Below are 21,435 nucleotides of genomic sequence, written 5' to 3'. Positions count from 1 at the left end.
CTGACGGACTTCAAAGAAAAACATCTAAAAATAGGTTTTGAAAATACTGATTTGGACGTTTTTGTGAGAAAACCATCCAAAATGCTGCTTTATGCCACTTTTTAGACGTTTTTCTGTTTTGAAAATGAGCCCAAGAATCATTCCAATATGGGAAAAATCGAACCCAGCGCTAAAGACATCACTTGTTAGGAACTAGACAGACAACAGGTTTTCATTTTCTCCCTTCTGAGAGAAATTTAGAGTAATGGTTTCCCATCCCGTTCCCACTGCTTTTCTTGAGACATGGAAGAACCAGCAGCTGTTGATTAAACTATTGGTTAGCAAAAAATCACACATCATATGACGCTCTGTCCCATGTTGGTGGTGGGGGTGCATATAGGAAGGCTTAAGGTATGTGGGTCCAGTACTGGTAATGCATAATACAGAGATTCCCCCCTCCCCCACCCTCTCCACCAACACCCACAAGAGACTGTGTATCTAGTCTATTCCGCAACTAAATCTTCCTTGTCTCTGCCAAATGCAAACTCATATTTTCCAAAGTCACAAAACAGAGCATCACAGCCCCCCTCCCAGCTTCCCTTATCATACCCCCCCCCCCCCCCCACACCAGACACACGCATATGCACATATGCAGCCATTTGAGTTACCCATGCACTGTCACAGACAGGAAACAGGAAGGACAGTTGAATAGAATAGATAGGCCGTTTATACTGAAACAAAAGACACTCCTTCCCCCCCCCCCCCCCACACAAAATATTGAAAGTATATGTAATAAACCCAGTTAAAGAGAAACCTCTAATCGGCCCCATCTGCTGCTCCCCTCAGTCACACATATCAAAACTGAAGGGGATGCAGCAGTTCAGTCTCCGAGGAGTTGATTTAAACCCACACAAAACATTTCAGCATGTAATTAAACAAAAGAAAACTTCACTCTAATGTTCTTTGTGCTAAGGGATTGGATGTGGCCAGACTGTTTTCCTTCACTGCTTACTCTCCAAAGGCCATATGGGTGCCATAGCGAGTCACTCTCCCCAGTTCTGTTGCATTGTCATCTTGCATTACAAATGTGATGCCGGAATTCATTTTATTGTTGTGAGAAGGACTGATGGGGGAGGGAAGGGAAATTTCCTGACAGCTAATGCCTTGATGGGTGAAGCTGAGGGTCCACAGGAACATCAATGACCCTTAAGCCTACAAAAATGAGTCCTGTATTCTATTTTCAATCTGGGATGTCTTCAGGTTGGGTCACGTGGAGGGGCATTTTCGATATGACATCTAAGTCCAACTTTGGACGTTTTGCGGTATATCAAGTCCCATTTCCCTTTCCAAAAAACATCCAAAATCTAAATAGGGAAGAAGGTCATTTTCGAAAAAGAAAACGTCTATCTTTTTTTGTCAAAAATACTATGGACGTTTTGTTTTTTCGATGTTTTATTTTTGGTTCATTTCGGGGGGAAAAAAAGGCCAAGTGCAAAACACGCAAAATCAAGCCATTGGGATGTAGGAGGAGTCAGCATTTTTAGTACACTGGTCCCCCTGACATCCCAGGAAAGCAATAGGGCACCCTAGGGGGCACTGCAGTGGACTTCATAAAATGCTCCCAGGTTCACATCTCACCATTGCTCCCTTACCTTGTGTGTTGAGCCCCCCCAAAACCCACCACCCACAACTCTACACCACTATCATAGCCCTTACGGGTGAAGGGTGCACCTATATGTGGGTACAGAGGGTTTCTGGTGAGTTTTGGAGAGCTCATAGTTTCGTCCACAAGTGTAACAGGTAAGGGGGGGGGAGGTAGGAGCCTGGGGCCACCTGTCTGCAGTGCAGTGCACTGCACCCAACACTAGACTACTCCAGGGACCTGCATGCTGTTCTAATGGATCTGAGTATAGCATCTGAGGCTGGCATAGAGGTTGGTAAGTAATATTTTTCATCACATTTTTGGGGGGTGGGAGGAGGTTAGTGACCACTGGGGGAATAAGGGGAGGCCATTCCTGAGTCCCTCCAGTGGTCATCTGGTTATTTAGAGCACCTTTTTGTGCCTTATTCGTAATAAAAACAGGTCTAGCTCAAAACGTCTAAGTTTTAGTCCTGGGCATTTTTGTTTTGTTCCATTATGGCTGAAAAACGTCTTAGGAAAGCCCAAGTTCCGCCCTGAACACGCCCCTGGTACCCCCACTGGAGATTTGGATGTACTTCTGGTGGACTTCAGAGAAAAAAACATCTAAAAATAGGTTTTGAAAATATTAATTTGAACGTTTTTGTGAGATAAACATCCAAATGCAGACTTATGCCACTTTTTGGACGTTTTTCTCTTGAAAATGAGCCCGTTGGTGTTCTTGGTATTAGCTGCTAGGAGTTCTACATTTTAGGGTTAGATTTCCATTATATGGTGTTTGTTAGATCTGTGTTGCACTGTCTATATTAACCTCTTGGAGATCCCCAGTGAGGTTTGCATCTTTCAGGAAGGTATGGGTGGGGGGAGGGGGTGCTTTCTGGACCAGCATGTGCATGATGACTGGTCACAACTGGGCAGAGAGTTTTTCAGCAGGGTTTTTGTATTTTTATTTAATCATCTTAGTGGCTTGATCCCCTGCTTGCAAAAGTTTTACATGCTTTAAATAGCTTCGATTGTGCTTTGTAATTACTAGACAGAAAGTGTTGTGCCATGCTTGCAACATTTAACAGGCATGCAAGCAATTTAATAAGTAAATGCAATACAAACATTCCAATTATAATGTTCTTTACAACAATGCAAGCCTCCCATTTGAAATTTTAATGTAATAGCTAAACACATTTTTCAAACATAAAAACTGTTTTCAAATTGCCATTAAGAGCAATAGTTTTGAGCTTTGATCTTAGCATTTCAACATACAGCATAATGTAGTGCAGATATGTAGCTCAATAAAACCACAGCTATATTTTAACAGACTGTGTTTGCCCTTAGTGTTCTAAATTTCCCCTGAGATACAGTGAGTTCTGAAATATTTCTAGAGCAGGAAATTCACACACACACTGTACTGCTCATTTTTTGTATATTGTTTGTTAAATCTGCTGCTCAGTTTTAATATGGGATTGGGAGGGAGAAGTAGCCTGATGGCTAGTGCAGCAGGGCTTTGATCCTGGCAAAGTGGGTTCAATTCCCACTGCAGCTCCTTGTGCCAAATTACTTAACCCTCCATTGTCCCAGGTACAAAACCTAGGAGCCCTCTAGGGGCAGAGAAAGTACCTGCATATAAGGTGTACAGCATTACATATGTCTAGTAGCACTATAGAAATGATTAGTAGTAGAAATATAGTTTCAGGAATTAAGACAGAATACAGAGAACAAGCACATCACAAAACACAATTGTCACCTTGGCATTCTAAATGGCTGTCATGGGGATTATAATACATGCAGGGCCGCCGAGAGACTAGGCAGGGCCTGGGGCAAGTCCGCCCCGCCTCCGCCCCCCGCCACCCCACCTCCGATGCTGTCCCCCATCGCTCCCCCCACGCGCTGCAGTCCGCAGTCTCCCCTGCCTGCCTCCACGGCTCCGGGCCCCCTTCATTCAAAGCAGCAGTCGCAGATCGCATCTCTTCTGGCCTTCCCTCCCTGTGTCTCGCCCTCGTCTGATGTAACTTCCAGTTTCTGCGAGGGCGGGACACAGGGAGGGAAGGCAAGAAGAGACGCGATCTGCGACTGCCGCTTTGAATGCAGGGGGCCTGGAGCTGAGGAGGCAGGTAGGTGAGACTGGGGACTGCAACGCCGGCGGCCTGACCCCGGTGCCGGGCCCCCCTTGGAGGCCCGGGCCCGGGGAATTTTGCCCCCCTGCCTCCCCTCTCAGCGGCCCTGAATATATGTTAAAGAGAGAGGGTTTATTTCAAGTGCTGGGTGGGCTTCCTGCTTCTGTTGATCTTTCCTAACCTCTGAATATGACTGTTTTGTACATTTTTCAATAAACATACTAACATAAGCAGCCATGACCAGGCTCCCAGTCCCCTGGCCAACTCCTGCCCCTTCACCCTGGTCACAGATTTTATTTAACACCTGCAAAAATCATACACCATCACAAGTGTCCCAGCCCAACCATGGGACCAGCAGGGCTGTAATCTCCTAACCAGAGGCACAGCTAACGTAGCTCTTCTGTCCTCTCTACCAGATGATATAGGTTTCTCCCTGCTGCAGTCATGTATTGCTTGAATGCCCAAAATTATTATCCCTCATTTATTTATTTATTGATCGATTGGGATATATTAACCACCTTTATGAAGAGATTCACCCAAGGTGGTGAACAGCAGGGTACAGTTTAACATAAAACTTACAATTTTATTAACAGCATAACAATAGTAAAATAACCAAGAATAAATAGAAATACAATAAATGAGGTAAACTTGAAAACAGTAAATTGAAACCTAATAATAGAACTACCGTGAAACAGTATCTAAAATCTACACATTTAACAGCACTGGAATTCAAATACCAGAGATATAATACAATGACAGCATAATACTAATGATACACCTAATAAGCATTAGAACATTCAACTAACATAGATATGATGCTAAAGATTTTCTATAATACAGCTTACCATATAGCTGAGGGACCAAAAGCAGATATATGATGGGAACAAGATGGGTGGTACAGAGTCAGTTGGGATAATTTGACGGTTGGCTAAACTCAAAGCAAGTTCTTTGTATAATTAAGCAAGAGATAAGGAACTGATCTAAGTTACAGTGTGTGTAGCAGGCTAGTCCAGGTGCAGAATGAGTGTAGAGTCAGTCACCCTATGTATCATTTGGGTGCTACTGCCAGTGAAATAGAACAGCAATTACATATGCTGGGAGGAAGGGAGGATGACAAGCAGGCTGACTGGAGCTGGATGCCCAGCCTCTTATTATCTTCACAAGCCCAGCAGGTGTAACACACCACAGTGGAAAATTTGCCCTCCTTGGCAAGAACAAGCTCTGTAGAGCTCAGCTCAGTAAAGCTAAGTGGCTATTTTCACATTGCATGTTTGGAAGTGTTTGGGGGGAAAAGAAAACAGAAAAAATACAATAGAAAATAGAAGAACGTGGAACTGAGTTTTAAAATATGGCAAAATGATGGCTGGGGAGGTTTTAGTGACTAATGATGGTTATCACAGTTTAGCCTTTAACAACAATATATAGGCAACTGGTTTACGAAAGTCTTTTCCTCCATTCAACATAAAGGCCATTTGGAAAGATTTAAGGATTGGGAAAAATTGACCCAGAAATTTCCTCAGTGTAAATTCAGTGACTTACAAAGCCTGGTTGGTTGTTAACATACAGTTAATAAGTCCTTTAGCCTATTAAAAGTGAGCTGGTTTACAAAATTACCCTCTTTGTGTTAATTGCTGAATTTCTGGGAGTCTGAAACCTAGTTGAAGACCCTACGTTTTTAGGGCATATCCAGTGTGTTTTTTCTAACAAAAAAAAAAAAGGTGCCAGTACTCATGCCAGGCCACCCTTCAGGAGTGGGGTGATCACTGAGGGATCCACCGTACAATAGCCAGGCCCCCCTGCAACCAGTCACAGAATCTATGACAAGGCGGAATTGGTATGTAGAGCCTGAGCTCTTTCATTAAAACTTGGGGTCCATAGGTACTCTCGTTCTACTGCCATCTTTTCCGGAGATGGGAAGGCGGTAGAACGAGAGGACATGAAATGAGGTTGAAGGGGGGCAGCCTCAGGAAAGATGTCAGGAAGTATTTTTTCACGGAGGGTGGTGGATGCTTGGAATGCCCTCCCGCGGGAGGTGGTGGAGATGAAAACGGTAACGGAATTCAAACATGCATGGGATATGCATAAAGGAATCCTATGCAGTAGGAATGGATCCTCAGAAGCTTAGCCGAAATTGGGTGGCGGAGCAGGTGGGGGGAAGAGTGGTTGGTGGTTGGGAGGCGAGGATAGTGGAGGGCAGACTTATACAGTCTGTGCCAAAGCCGATGATGGGAGGTGGGACTGGTGGTTGGGAGGTGAGAAGTACTGCTGCGCAGACTTGTACGGTCTGTGCCCTGAATAAAGCAGGTACAAATCAAGGTAAGGTTTACACATATGTTTGTCTTGTTGGGCAGACTGGATGGACCGTGCAGGTCTTTTTCTGCTGTCATCTACTATGTTACTATGTTACTACAGGTCAATTTTAGCAGACAATTGAAAAGGTGCCGGTACTCAGTACCCCCTCAAAAAAAGCCCTGGGCATATCATCCAGGAAATGCTAATTACAAAGAAGAACTTTGAGCACGTAATGCCCACTCATTAAAACACTCACTGTATTACTGCTTGAGCCATAAGGACCCTTGGTAGAAGTGTTTTGTTGGTGGACACAATCAACAATCCATGCTGCCCAACTCCTATGGAATTGACCTGACCAATGCTGAGAAGCTGGTTACAGGAAGTACACCAAGATGGCTGTCACCCCTTGTAATCTGAGCAAGCTTTTAAAAAATTTAAATATTTAAGATTTATAGTCTACCTAACAAAACTAGGTAGATTACAAATTACATGGAGAGGAGGGGTGGCCTAGTGGTTAGAGCACTGGTCTTGACATCCAGAGATGGGCAGCTCTCAAATCCCACTGCTGCTCCTTGTCATCTTGGGCAAGTCACTAAACCCTCCATTGCCTCAGGTACAATATTAGATTGTGAGCCCTCCATGGACAGAGAAATACCCAATGTACCTGAATGTAACTCACCTTGAGCTACTACTGAAAAAGGTGTGAGCAAAATCTAAATAAATAAATAAAAATACATAAATTCAATCAAATACAACACACATAAAAAAATACATACTTAAAACAAATTATAAGTCTTCATCCTGCCCAAAGAAGCCTATTATCAGCTTTCTGCAGCCTCCAAATGCTTGTAGAAACAACTATGTTTTCAATTCCTTTGTAAAAGTTACAATGTACAATTTGCTTTATTAGAACAGGCAATTTGTTGAGCTCAGAATCTCTAGAATGTTCATCAATGAAGGGCTAGTAAGTTGAAACATCCCATCAGACCAAAGTGAACAAGTGGGATGGTAAATCATGTTGCAGCACCCTATGAATTAATGTTAAAATTCTCAGTCTTACATGAAATGGAACTGGCAACTTATGCCATTGAGGAATTATATGATGATACCTAGGAAGCCCTGAATTCAACATGGAGCTGAATTTTCAACTAACTACAATGCCCTCAATCATGTCTGTGTCAGTCCAAGATACAAAGCATTGCAGTAGTTTAATTGTGAGAGCACCAAACTTTGCTTCTGATGATTTAAGGACAGTGATGCAATCATAGCTCTTAATTTACTAAGTAGCTGTAAGCGAAAGTAAGAAAATAACACAACCCTCTTAACTTGTTGCCATTGGACTAAGGGCGGTATAACAAGTACCCAATAAACATAAAGGTAAACATTGCTCATTGTTAGACATGCATTCAGAAGGATTTCTAGACTGCAGATCTGTTGGCTGATCTCCAAACAAATGCCTTAATAAGTAATAAACAATGGGGCATCTAAATTAGATGAATAGCAAATAGCCATTACTTCACTCTTGGATAGATTTAAGGACATTCTGTTCAGTCATCCAGTTAGTGATCGCGTCAAAACAACAACAACAAAATTAACAGTAGCCATATCAAGTGAGTTATCAAATGAAAAGAAAAACTGAATATCATCTGCACACGATCTATAATGAACACTGAAATCTCTGAATGCCTGACAAAGCGGAGCCCAAAAAAAGGTTAAACAATGGTGCAGAAAGTGCTGATCCTTGAGGGACACCAGTCCATACCCCAGAAATGAGAATCACTGAACTAAAATACAATGGACCACTGCATCAAAAGCTGTTGACATATCTAGAACTGCAAAAGAATAGCTTAAATGATGGTTGAGACCTGATGCATTAAATTAATCTCGTCATAAAGGTGGTTAGTAAATACCAATAAATAAATAAATCCATAGTAGATGACAATAAAATCTCAGTACTATGTGACTGACAAAACACATATTGATACGGATCAAGTAAATCTGCTCATTCAACAAACTCACTGGTTTATGTAAAGGACCATCTTTTCTGTTTGCACTAGAGGAAAACCTAGTTATGCAGAAGTGGCAACAAGACAGGTGCAACTTGCAACTAGGCAGAATTGAACATCATGAAGCCCTACAATGCAAAAGGAAATGAGACTATCCAGCTTATTTCTGAAGGAGAAGGGCGCCCATCATCTGACACAAATCGGGAGATGCAAATTGGTATAATCGAAAGCCGATTTTGGCCAGCTTCAACTGCTTTCCGTTGCAGGGCCGGCCAAAGTTCCAGGGGGCATGTCGGCAGTGTACCAAAGGCGGGATGGGGGTGTGGTTACGAGATGGCCGGCCTCGGCCGATAATGGAAAAAAGGAGGCCGGCCCTGACGAGCATTTGGCCGGCTTTACTTGGTCCCTTTTTGTTCACGACCAAGCCTTGAAAAGGTTCCCAAACTGACCAGATGACCACCAGAGGGAATCGGGGATCACCTCCCCTTACTCCCCCAGTGGTCACCAACCCCCTCCCACCCAAAAAAAATAAAAATAAAAAACATTTTTTTGCCAGCCTCTATGCCAGCTTCAAATGTCATACCCAGCTCCATGACAGCAGTATGCAGGTCCCTGGAGCAGTTTTAGTGAGTGCAGTGCACTTCAGGCAGGCGGACCCAGGCCAACCCCCCACCCCCCTATCTGTTACACTTGTGGTGGTAAATGTGAGCCCTCCAAAACCCACCACAAACCCACTGTACCCACATCTACATGCCCCCGTTACCCTTTAAGGGCTATGGTAGTGGTGTACAGTTGTGGGTAGTGGGGTTTGGGGGCTCAGCACACAAGGTAAGGGAGATATGCACCTGGGATCAATTTGTGAAGTCCACTGCAGTGCCCCCTAGGGTGCCCAGTTGGTGTCCTGGCATGTGAGGGGGACCAGTGCACTACAAATACTGGCTCCTCCCATGACCAAATGGCTTGGATTTGGCCGGGTTTGAAATGGCCACCATTAGTTTCCATTATCGGCGAAAACCAATGGCAGTCATCTCTAACACCGGCGATCTCTAAGAGCGGCCCAAATGTTGAGATTTGGCCGACCCTGTCCGTATTATCGAAACGGAAGATGGCTGGCCATCTTGTTTCGATAATACGGTCAGGTACGCCGGTTTACGGGGCCGTCATTAGAGATGGCCGCCCTTATAGATGGCCGGCCCAGTTCGATTATGCCCCTCTATGTCAACCATTGCTCTGAATTAGCAGAAGGTACCTCCAATGGATATAGCACACACAAGAAGGGTGAAACCATGGGAAGAGAACCAGGAGGAGATCCACCAGAAAAGAAGCATGCAAAACAATAAGGAAAACTAACCTGGAAACATTGGCACATGGGCAAGACAGAGGGAGATCACCAGTGGGAAATATTTTTGGTACATTTTGAAGTCAAATGCTTGCTAATCTTCTTTCTGTTCATTCAAGTGGAATAACTTGGTGGCCACATTGCTTTAAAGCTAAACACCTTTCCTTTCTCTCCCTTTGCTTCCTGCAGGGGAAGGGACATGTGGCCATAAATAAAGGTGCCACCTGGCGCCTGAATTTGTAACTCAGAATACAGGGGGTTTTAGAAGGATCCCTAGTACACTGTTTCCAGCCTCAGGACCACTGCTGCAATGATCAGACTTGCAACAGAAGAAGGGTGATTGATGAAAATAAAGGAAAATGCCCCTCAGTAGCTGCAAATGAAGGCATATTGGCAATGTGATGCTTAGATCCACCTTAGGATTCAACACTCAAGAAGAAGATCTAGGTGTCATCGTAGACAACATGCTAAAATCTTCTGCTCAGTGTGAGGCAGCGACCAAAAAAGGTAAACAGGATGCTAGGAATTATAAGGAAAGGGATAGAAACTAAGACAAAGAATATTATACTGCCTCTATATCTCTCCATGTTGCGACTACACCTTGAGTATTGTGTGCAGTTCTGGTCGCTGTACCTTTAAAAAGATACAGCAAAATTAGACAAGATTCAAAGAAGGACAATCAAAATGATTAAGGGGTTAGAACTCCTCTCTTATAAGGAAAGGCTTAAGAGGTTAGGACTCTTCAGCTTGGAAAAGAAACCGCTGAGGGGGGCTATGCTAGAGGTCTACAAAATACCGAATGGTGTAGAACGGGTAAATATAAATCGATTTTTTTACTGTTTCAAAAAGTACAAAGACTGGGGGACATTCAAGGACGTTACATGGTAATACTTTTTAAAATGAAACGGAGGAAATATTTTTCACTCAAAGAATAGTGAAGCTCTGGAACTCGTTGCTGGAGGATGCGGTAACAGCAGTTAGCGTATCAGGGTTTAAAAAAAGGTTTGGACAAGTTCCTGGAGGAAAAGTTCATAGTCTGCTATTGAGATAGACAAGGGGAAAGACTCTTCTTAATTTGTTCCCTCATCACAGATGTATTGGTTCTCCTTCAAGGTACCATGCTTCTGTTTACACAGCTAATAGGATGCTGGGCACTGCTTCAGGCTGTCTTACTGTTTCAGATGGTCACTGTAGGCAATCCAATATTTATTTACTTATATAGATTTTTAAGGATAAGGATATGCAAGGAAAATTTTTCCATTCTTGATTTGCTTTCTCTTTTCTATTTGTTTTATTTTGTCTTGTGTATTCATTTTGTGTTCAGCATACAATAAATTCAAATAGTGCATAGAGCAGTGGGCTGGGAATGGGGAAGCTCCATGTGTCCTTAGGCAAGTCATTTAACCCTTTATTGCAATAGGTACAGACAGCAAGCAATTTAATAAAGTGGCACCTAGAGGTAGGTACCTCTTAGGTGTACATAAGTACATAAGTATTGCCATACTGGGAAAGACCAAAGGTCCATCGAGCCCAGCATCCTGTTTCCAACAGTGGCCAATCCAGATCACAAATACCCGGTAAGATCCCAAAAATGTACAAAACATTTTATACTGCTTATCCCAGAAATAGTGGATTTCCCCCAAGTCCATTTAATAACGGTCTATGGACTTTTCCTTTAGGAAGCCGTCCAAACCTTTTTTAAACTCCGCTAAGCTAACTGCCTTTACCACATTCTCTGGCAATGAATTCCAGAGTTTAATTACACATTGAGTGAAGAAAAATTTTCTCCAATTCGTTTTAAATTTACTACATTGTAGCTTCATCACATGCCCCCTAGTCCTAGTATTTTTGGAAACTATGAACAGACACTTCACATCTATCCTTTCAAGTCCACTCATTATTTTATAGACCTCTACCATATCTCCCCTCAGCCGCCTTTTCTCAAAAGGTGCAATTAATTGACAGGTATACACCTGTTCTATAAGGTAGCACCTGACTGCAAGGGGTGTGTACATGTAGGTGGAGCATAGACGGGCCATGGGCGTGTCTCCCAGGTATGCACACAGTTTATAGAATTCTATAGACTACTACTACTATTTAGCATTTCTATAGCGCTACAAGGCGTACGCAGCGCTGCACAAACATAGAAACATGTGTCACTTGGCAGGGCCGCTGAGAGGGGGGGGGGCGGGGGGGGGGGGCAAAATTTCCCGGGCCCGGCGCCGAGGTCTTTCTCTCTCTCTCCTTCTCCTGACGGGCCCCAGTGATCATGTCCCTACAGGAGCAGGAGAGAGAAAACTCCAGCGCCAGGCCCTCCTCCAGCGCTGCTCTTCACTCGCCTCTATCTACCGGCGACGCCTTGCTGAGCAGCTGCTTTTCCCCTCAGGCACATGCTCGGTTGAAACCAAGCATGCGTGACAAGAGAAAAAAAAGCAGCCGCAGGGGCAGAGCAGGCATGGAGTGAAGAGCAGCTCTGTAGTCTTCTGCTGGCAGGGCCTTGGGATCCCCGCCAGCCCCGAGGTTGGCAGCAGCGAACCTGGGGGGAGGGGAGACAGCGTCAAGGATCTAGGGGGTGGGAACGATCTGGGGGGGGTGGGGGGTGGCGGCCCTGCCCCGGCTCAGTCTCTCGGTGGCCCTGTCACTTGGTGCGTCTACACATTGGCATCAGCGTTCCCTTTAAACTGTGTGAGAATCCTCCATCACCAGTCCTACCAGTACGGGGTGCTGTTTCACCATCACATTTTCAATAGTGAAGGACAGGCAAATTCTGCAGGACTCCAGGGAATGTGCCTGTCCCTAGCAATTGAAAACACAATACTGAAGCACCACCCCCTAGTGGTAGCAGTGTGGTTGGAGGACTCCTGCTCAGGACCAGTGATTAGCATGCCAATACCAACCTTACACTTGCATTCTATAATGGAATCTTGGTACCAAGAATGCGGTTATAGAATTTGCACTAAGCGCATGGCATTGAGATATCTAGACTGAGGTGCCAACTTATAGAATTGCCCCCTTAGATTGCAATAACTCCAGGGCCAGGGAAATACCCAGTATATCCGAATATAATTCACCTTTGACCTATTGCTGAAAAGTTGTGAGCTAAATCCCGAAAAGAATTAAACATACTCTGAAATGTGAAAGTCTCACAAATACCCATCACTTTCTACTGATTAAACCTCAGTTCTCAATCCTTGCAAAGCTGATTTAGGAGCCAATCCTGATTCCTGTCACGTCTGCCCAGACCTTCAGGCAATTGGAAGAGTCCCAGTAGGGATCTGCCTCAAGCTCTTGCAATCCCCCAACTCCAGTTACATCGTCCATCAGCCTGCAAGTTCTGGAGAAAAAGCTTGACTGAGATTTTAAGGGGATGACAGAAAAAAAAGCCTATAAATAGAGACACAAAGAGACAGAACCTCATCAGATCCACTCACCATGAGAACTGCAGAGATTTCTGGTCGCTGTGCTTACTGTAACGGAACCCAACATCAAAGACTCATTGTTCACCAGAAAGACACGAAGAAAAGAAGCCAGCAGGCTCCTCCTCTCCCAAACTGCAGCCCAGGCTGCCTTTTCAGGGCACTTTATTAAAGAAACCTTCCCTGATATATAAAATCAGAACCATGCAAACTCACCTGTCAGAAGCCCAGATTTTCCAGCCTTTTGCACAGTAAATTCCCTGGTAGCAAGGCACAGTGAGTCAGAGCAAAAGGTTTACCACTGCAACATTATAGATCAAGGACACACCTACACGGATAAATACACTTCTGTTTCCTGGGCTCTTTTATTCAAACAAGGCATTAAATATATTACTCTCACCATCCCCCTCCCAATGCGTCATTGCAAAGTAGAGCAAATGAATTAAGATTCCTCAATAAGTTATTTCTGTACATTTACATGAATTAATGAGGGTGAGGCCAGCCTGCTGACCAAGAATGCAGATTTGAACTTGTGACACAAGCCAGATGCATATCCAGAGTTGAAATGGTTATTGTATTCACCCACTGTTCTATTCTTTTTGTCTACAATGCCTTTCATATTTGCAGGGAAACAGCTTTATGTGGGGAATAAGAGGTCCTCCCAGCGTGAATACAACACAGGCTTTTCTGATTGCTGCTGAAAAACCTCACATTACAGCATTTAAAGCGCCTCCTCCTGGTAGTAAATATATTTTGCTCTCAGGTTGCTGAGGGAAGGATGCCAGCTGAACGTAAAATTAATTTAATCTCAGAAAGAGCCTGGAATTCATCCCCTGCCCTGCCCGAAATTTCTGAACTTGTGAGCTTAGACAAGCTACACTAGTCCTGAGCATAAACAGAAGTTAGGAGATTCATTCACTAGAACATTTGTGCTGTGTAAAAATCTTTCAAGAAAAGCCAACACGCTGCTTAAAGAGCCAGTTTCCAAATTCCACCCTTCTTTTCTGAGCCTTGGCTTGGGATCAAGTGAACTTGCCAAAAAATGGTAATTAAAGTGTAAGGTCTGAGTGATTAGAGAACAAGAGATCCTGGCAACAGAAACTTCGTTATTTACAGTGGGCTGGTAACAACTTGATCAGACTTCAATAGATTGAAGGGAGGTTTGAACAAAAGTCAGCAGTGATAGGGTTCACCACTAAGGTTTCACATTTCAGGTTTTTAAAGGGTGAAGCATAAGGGGTTGGGGTGTGGAACCTCAGCAGAAGAGTAATTCATAGGGAAATAGTGGTGGATAGTTGGGGGAAGGCTGATGAGCTTCAGGGAAGGGCAGCCTTGTAAAGAAGTGGTTATAGGGCTGGGAGAGTGGGGGCTTAGGGGTACAGGGTGGCAGTGACCATAGGTGGTAGAGTTCTGACAGGGCATAAAGGTTGTGTGCTTTGGATTTTCATGAATCTGCTTTTATTTTCACAGGGAACAAACAGCCAAACTACAGTCACTATAAAAGTTCAAGACCTAGGGAAACTCTTATGTTCTTGTTTCCATAAAAATCCTGAAGTAGTAAATTTAAAATGAATCGGAGAAAATGTTTCTTCACTCAATGTGTAATTAAATTCTGGAATTCGTTGCCAGAGAATGTGGTAAAGATGGTTAGCTTAGCTGGGTTTAAAAAAGGTTTGGGCGGCTTCCTAAAGGAAAAGTCCATAGACCATTATTAAAATGAGAATCCACTGCTTATTTCTGGGATAAGCAGCATAAAATGTATTGAACTTTTTTGGGGATCTTGCCAGGTATTTGTGACGTGCATTGGCTGCTGTTGGAAACAGGATGCTGGGCATGATGGACCTTTGGTCTGTCCCAGTGTGGCAATACTTATGTACTTATATAATCTATCTCCTCCAATAGGCCCCTAAAAAATGGTGAAGACTTATTTGTTTTCCAATTATTTTAAGACACAGTTTGAATAATTTTGTAATTCCTGATAGAATGTATTGGCACTCTTTTGTATCCCGCTTAGAACCTCAATTGAGGGAGGTGGCGGGTTATAAATCCATTATTACATAACATAACTCTCAAAGGCATGACAGAACATTAAGAAAAAAAGCAAGTCAAAGCTCTGGAGAACCCTGGGAGTAACAGAAAGAACGAAGATTCAGAGAAGGAGTAGCTTAATAGGTACAACCATAGACTGAGAACCAATGAAACCTGGTCCAAATCCTATTTCTCCCACTAACGCTCTTTGTAACTCTGGCCAAATCTCTTAACATAGGCAACCATGACCCTCCCCTTGCCCTGCAATTTCTGAATTCATGCAAATGTTATGAGTGGCCAGCGGCCCCTAGTCCTGTAAGGGCTAGTGTTCAATAGTGATGAATTCACCTTACAATGTCACTTCTCTGGAAGACTGCCACTGAGAGAGAATATTTATTTATTTATTTATTTGTGACATTTATATCCCACATTATCCCAAACTATGGATGTTTAACATTTAGAAAATCTATTATGAATGAGAAATTGTACATGAAGCAAAGAGATAGATAATGATAAATAGAGTAATAACCAATTCAGGTAATAATTAGTTGTTTGAGATGCGGTCGTTCTTTGTGAGGGTTTATTTGAATAGGAACAATTTGAGGATTTTGTGAAATCTAGTATATTCCTGTAAATTTCTTCTTTTGGGTGGGAAGGAGTTCCACCATTTGGTTCCCAGGTAAGTGAAGTCTGCAGAGTGGACAGTTTTGTAGATCACTTTTTTGCAATTTGGGAGGTGTAGTCTGAGATAGTTTCTTGCCTCATATTTAGTGTTTCCTTGAGGTAAGTTTCTTAATGAATCTTAACAGGAAGCTGAAAAGCACTGCAGATGAGGAGGAAAAGAGATGGGAAACCAGGAGGTGCTGCTACAGCCTAGATACCTTCAAATCCTCTTTTAAATCTATACATGCTTGTTAATTCATTGCTGTAATAATCATTAGGCATGATTGATAAGTGATGCTCCTAGCTGTGGATCTTCTCAACACCTATGATTGACTCAACTGCAGGGTACTTTCTCCCCAGCTGCCCTGTTTCGCCAAAAACCTAACCCCCTTCCCCTCACCTCTCCTGATGTGAGGCCACGTTAGAGAGAGAGAAGGATTTAGAGCCCTTCTCAGATCAGGAAATCAAATCCAGTTTAGAACAATATTTTTACTTCTCGTAAAGAAAGAACAGAAAGAAGCCCCCAGACTTGTCTAAACAGCTGCTGCTATTTGACTCCTGCGTCTGTTTTTGGAAATGGGAGAAAAGTGAGCTCAGGAAGGTCAGTGATGGAAACAACATGCTAAACTCTAGGCTGAATAAAAGGTGACATCCTTCCTAACCCTGAAATGAAAAGGAGCGATCCTAAGCCAGACTTGAGTATTTTGGAGTGCCTCACTGTGTCAAACCTCTACAATGACCAGACTAAAGGATACCAATGTTAATGGGACACCATTTGTTTTTAGTTGGACACTGGGCTTCCTCAGCATTCATAGAATTCACTCTTAAACATAACGGCAGATAAAGACCTGTACAGTCCATCCAGTCTGCCCAACAAGATAAACTCATTTTACATGGTATGTGATACTTTATATGTATACCCGAGTTTGATTTGTCCTTGCCATTCTAAGGGCACAAACCGTAGAAGTCTGCCCAGCACTTTTCTGGTACTAAAAGTTGTGACACTAATGTTGAAGCCCCTTAAATTTTACACTCCAGCCCATCCATATCTATTCAGTCACGATCAGGGCACAGACCGTAGAAGTCTGCCCAGCACTGGTTTTGCTTCCCAATTACCGGTGTCATCACCCAATCTCCGCCAAGATTCCGCAAAACCATTCCTTCTAAACAGGATTCCTTTGTGTTTTTTCCACGCATGTTTGAATTCCATTATCGTTTTCATCTCCACCACCTCCCATCCCCACTGAGAAGGAGGGACGTTACTGATTTGTGCACATCACATATTTTAAAATGACACTGAGAACATCTCTGACCTGACATGCACATTGCAAAAAGAAGGTTCGGACCCTACATTGAGAAGAAGGAGAGCTAGAAACATAGAAACATGATGGCAGATAAAGGCCATCCAGCTTATAATCGAACGAGAAAAACGCCCAAGTTCCGACCTAAATCGGGAGATGGACGTTTATCTCACAAAAACGAATAAAGCGGTATAATCGAAAGCCGATTTTTGGGCGTTTTCAACTGCACTCCATCGCGGATGCGGACAAAGTTTATGGGGGCGTGTCAGAGGTGTGGCGAAGGCGGAACTGGGGCGTGGTTATCTGCCGAACAAAGATGGGCGCATTTCACCGATAATGGGAAGAAAGTATGCGTTTTTAGCTAGAATTTAGGACACTTTTCCTGGACCCTGTTTTTTCACGAATAAGGCCCCAAAAAGTGCCCTAAATGACTAGATGACCACTGGAGGGAATCGGGGATGACCTCCCCTGACTCCCCCAGTGGTACCTAACCCCCTCCCACCACAATAAAATGATGTTTCACACATTTTTATTTTCACCCTCAAATGTCATACCCAGCTCCCTGGCAGCAGTATGCAGGTCACTGGAGGAGTTGTTAGGGGGTGCAGTGGACTTCAGGCAGGTGGACCTAGGCCCATCCCCCCCCTACCTGTTACAATTGTACTGCTTAATGCTTATTAGTCGTCCAACCCCCCCAAACCCACTGTACCCACATGTAGGTGCCCCCCTTCACCCCTTAGGGCTATAGTAATGGTGTAGACTTGTGGGCAGTGGGTTTTGAGGGGGATTTGGGGGGCTCAACACACAAGGGAAGGGTGCTATGCACCTGGGAGCTCTTTGACCTTTTTTTTTGTTTTTGTAAAAGTGCCCCCTAGGGTGCCCGGTTGATGTACTGGCATGTGAGGGGGACCAGTGCACTACGAATCCTGGCCCCTCCCACGAATAAATGTCTTGGATTTATTCGTTTTTGAGCTGGGCGCTTTCATTTTCTATTATCGCTGAAAAACAAAAACGCCCAGCTCACACATTGTTGAATAAAACATGGGCGTCTATTTTTTTCGAAAATACGGTTCGGTCCGCCCCTTCACTGACCCGTTCTCGGAGATAAACGCCCATGGAGATAGGCGTTTTCGTTCAATTATGCCCCTCCATATGACCCATCCTCTGTAACCCCTAATTCTTCCTGTTCCTAAGCGATCCCACATGCTTATCCCATGCCTTTTTAAATTCTGGAACAGTCCTCGACTCCACCACCTCCACCGGGAGGCCATTCCACGCCTCCACTACCCTTTCTGTGAAATAATACTTCCTTAGGTTACTCCTAAGCCTATTCCCTCAACTTTGTCATATGCTCCCTCATTCCAGAGCTCTCCTTCATTTGAAAAAGGCTCTCTTCCTGTACATAAATGACCTTGAGCTATTTAACCATTTCTATCATGTCTCCTCTCTCTCTCTTCTTTTCCAGCGTATACATGTTGAGGTTCATAAGCCTGTCTCTATAATTTTTGCATTCAAGACTGCTTACTAATTTTGTAGCCGCCCTCTGGACCGACTCCATCCTGTTTATATCTTTCCGTAGGTGCGGTCTCCAGAACTGCACGCAGTACTCCAAATGAGGCCTCACCAGAGACTTATACAACGGCACTATCAACTCCTTTTTCCTGCTGGTCATGCCTCTCTTTATGCACCCAAGCATCCTTCTGGCTTTGGCCGTCGATTTTTCTACCTGTTTGAAAGCTTTAAGGTCGTCAGACATAATCACCCCCAAGTCCCACTCTTCCTTCACACGCTGAAGCACTACATCCCCTATACTGTTCCGTTCCCTCAGATTTTTGCGACCCAAGTGCATGACCCTGCATTTTTTGGGATTAAACCTTAGTTGCCAAATATTGGTCCATTCCTCTAGCTTCGCTAGGCCCTTCCTCATGTCATTCACACCCTCCAGGCGACTGATAAATAAATACTAAAGCACACAGGAAACATCCTAATCCTAAACTGGCCACGAGGAATCCATCCTAACCAGACTCTGGAAAGAAAATAGTCCCACACTAGAGGATCCCACTTGTCACTCCATTCAAACATGGCCCTGACCTAGAGGGTACCACTCTAAGTCACGCCATTCAGAAATAACGCAATCTTCAGAATCCCTTTCTTAGTCACTCCACTCAGAAATAGCCCTGGCCTAGGAGATCCCACTCCCAGTCACTCCAAACATAGCCTTGACCTAGGGGACTCCACTGTCAGTCACTGCACTCTGAAATAGTAGCATGAGGGTGCTCTATGACTAGGTTTACTAAGATGAACATCTCCATAATCATTTTGCAGCTAAAGGTTCATCTTGACCATGGTTCTTTTGGTTGATCATGCATCATGTTGTGATGGTCCTGTCACAATGCAAATCAAATTTCCTTGAGTACACATATGAACAGCTAAAGGTGTTGCATGGTGTTATTTCCTCTCCTCTTCCATTCCCCAATCCCGATGCTTGACACTACCTGAGATCTTGAGTTAGTCAGGACTCCTCCAACCAAACTTTCTGAGAAAACAATATATATATGTATCTTTAATATTCCCACAGACCAACACTTCCTCTGTTATGTATCAAACTTTCAAAAATAATGCAGGTCAAGCTCGTTCAAAGCACAAAGGCCTTTATTCATTGCATGCATTGACTATGAAAATTGTTAAAGTTAGAGATGGACTCCAGCACACATGGGTTTGAATGATTCTGACGCCCTTCTCACAATGGAACGGTTTGTCTTGACTTTGCTGTTTTTGTGGTATGATAGAATTCTCCTCAATCTTTTCCAGACCATGTGTGTCAGGCTTTTCTTATTTCCTGGTTATGTTTCATTTATGACTGAACGTGGATAAACTGCCAACGCAGATGTTCTGAGCAGAGCTGCCAGATGCTCACCTTGAGATTAGGATAAGAAAAAAAACAAAGATAACAAAAACTTGGCTGGGATCATTTAATCCAAACTGTAAGCGCATGAAAAATTCATATCTGTTTTTTTTGTTTTGTTCATTTATTCTTGTCTTTAGAAGGCACTGATTTTTTATGCAGACAGAAAGTCAAAAACAATGAGTTTGATATATTCTTAACCCAGTCCTCAGCATACACCAAGCCAGTCTGGTTTTCAAGATAGCCACAATGAATATGCATGAGATAAATTTGCATGCACTGCCTCCACTGTATGCAAATCTATCTCAATCATATTCATTGTTTGTATCCTGAAAACCTGGCTGGCTTGGGAGATCCCGAGGACTGGGTTGAAAACCCCTATATTAATGTTTAGCTTCCATTTTGAAAACACATTTTTAGCAATTGACTAAGAAGGAGAAACCAAGAAGCAGAGTGACGGTGGTTACTCAAGATTTGGCAGGCCCAGTGCATTTTTTCTAGCAAAAAAGGTGCTGGTACTCATAAGCTAGGCCACCCTTCAGGGGTGGGGTCATCGCTGAGAGACCCACCCCACAATAGCCAGGCCCCCTGCAACCAGTCACAGAATCTATGACAAGTGTGTAGAGCCTGAGCTCTTTCATTAAAACTTGGGGACCATGGTGGGTCAATTTTAGCAGACAATGGAAAAGGTGCCAGTACTCAGTACCCCCAAGTACCCCCTCAAAAAAAGCCCTGGGCAGGCCTCATCTCTCCCTGTGCTCTGCACCCTAGGCCTCTTCTCATTTTAAAGCATTGGCAAGAGCAGTGTCAAATGTCAGTCTCTCCCTCTCATCGCCTGGAGACTGTAAGTCACATCCTACTGCGCCTTTAAATACAGAGCTCACACAAGTTGGGGTAGGATCACCATGAGAACTGTGAGGAATGGTATAGTGAAGTTGCCACTGATAGATATTACAGTGGGGCCTGCAGTGATAGCGAGTGCTTGGAGGGAGCAAGATGAGGCAGTGGGGAGGGGGAGGGGAGAGGGGGAGGGGGTAGAGATGGAGGCTTGTGAGACTGATTGTGCTACCTTTTTCAATTTTCTGTCCTAGACAATTACCTACTCTCTTCTGCCTAGTCCAGTGGTTCCCAAACCTGAACCTGGAGGCACCCCAGCCAGTCGGATTGTCAAGATATCCGCAATGAATATTCATGAGAGAGATTTGCATGCAGTGGAGGCAGTGCATGCAAATATGCATTGTGGATATCCTGAAAACCTGACTGGCTGGGTAGCCTCCAGGCTTGGGAACCACTGGCCTGGTAGATATCGCAGTCTTGTATAGAGGGTTGGGCTCCTGAAACTCTAGGTCATCGGAACAGGTCACGCCAATTCTGGTTTTGCTTCCACTGCATCTGCGGACTTGTAATTCCAAGTTCTCTTAGAAAAAACAGATCTACTTCTTGATAGATGCAAATGGGGAAAACCAGAACTGGCTCAGCTTTTCTCTATGATCACCTAGAGCTATCTGGTAGGAATGTCCTGTATCTAGCAAATCTATGCGGGATGCAAAGACCAAATCATAAAGAAACTTCAGACCGGCCAAAACACAGCAGCCAGGCTAATATTTGGAAAACCGCGTTTTGACAGTGCCAAATCACTCCGAGAAAAACTGCATTGGCTACCAATCAAAGAACGTATCACTTTCAAAATCTGCACGACTGTTCATAAGATTATTTACGGCGAGGCACCAGGATACATGACAGACCTCATTGACCTGCC

General features: G+C 43.8%; 1 protein-coding gene across 2 annotated transcripts in view; it reads right to left on the bottom strand.

Annotated features, from left to right (window-relative positions):
• PRRT3 (proline rich transmembrane protein 3) overlaps nucleotides 1-12,868 on the bottom strand; it is a 79,286-nt gene extending 66,418 nt beyond the window's left edge. For both annotated transcript variants that reach the window (XM_030207020.1, XM_030207018.1), the window contains exon 1: nucleotides 12,795-12,868. The gene's annotated coding sequence lies outside the window, so the exon portion shown is untranslated. The remainder of the gene's footprint in view (nucleotides 1-12,794) is intronic.
• Nucleotides 12,869-21,435: the final 8,567 nt, after the last annotated feature.

The sequence above is a fragment of the Microcaecilia unicolor genome, chromosome 6 (genome assembly GCF_901765095.1).
Source record: "Microcaecilia unicolor chromosome 6, aMicUni1.1, whole genome shotgun sequence".
In the NCBI taxonomy this organism is placed as follows: domain Eukaryota; kingdom Metazoa; phylum Chordata; class Amphibia; order Gymnophiona; family Siphonopidae; genus Microcaecilia; species Microcaecilia unicolor.
The sequence above is the reverse complement of the archived record's forward strand: the minus strand, read 5'-3'. Positions and strand labels throughout refer to the sequence as shown.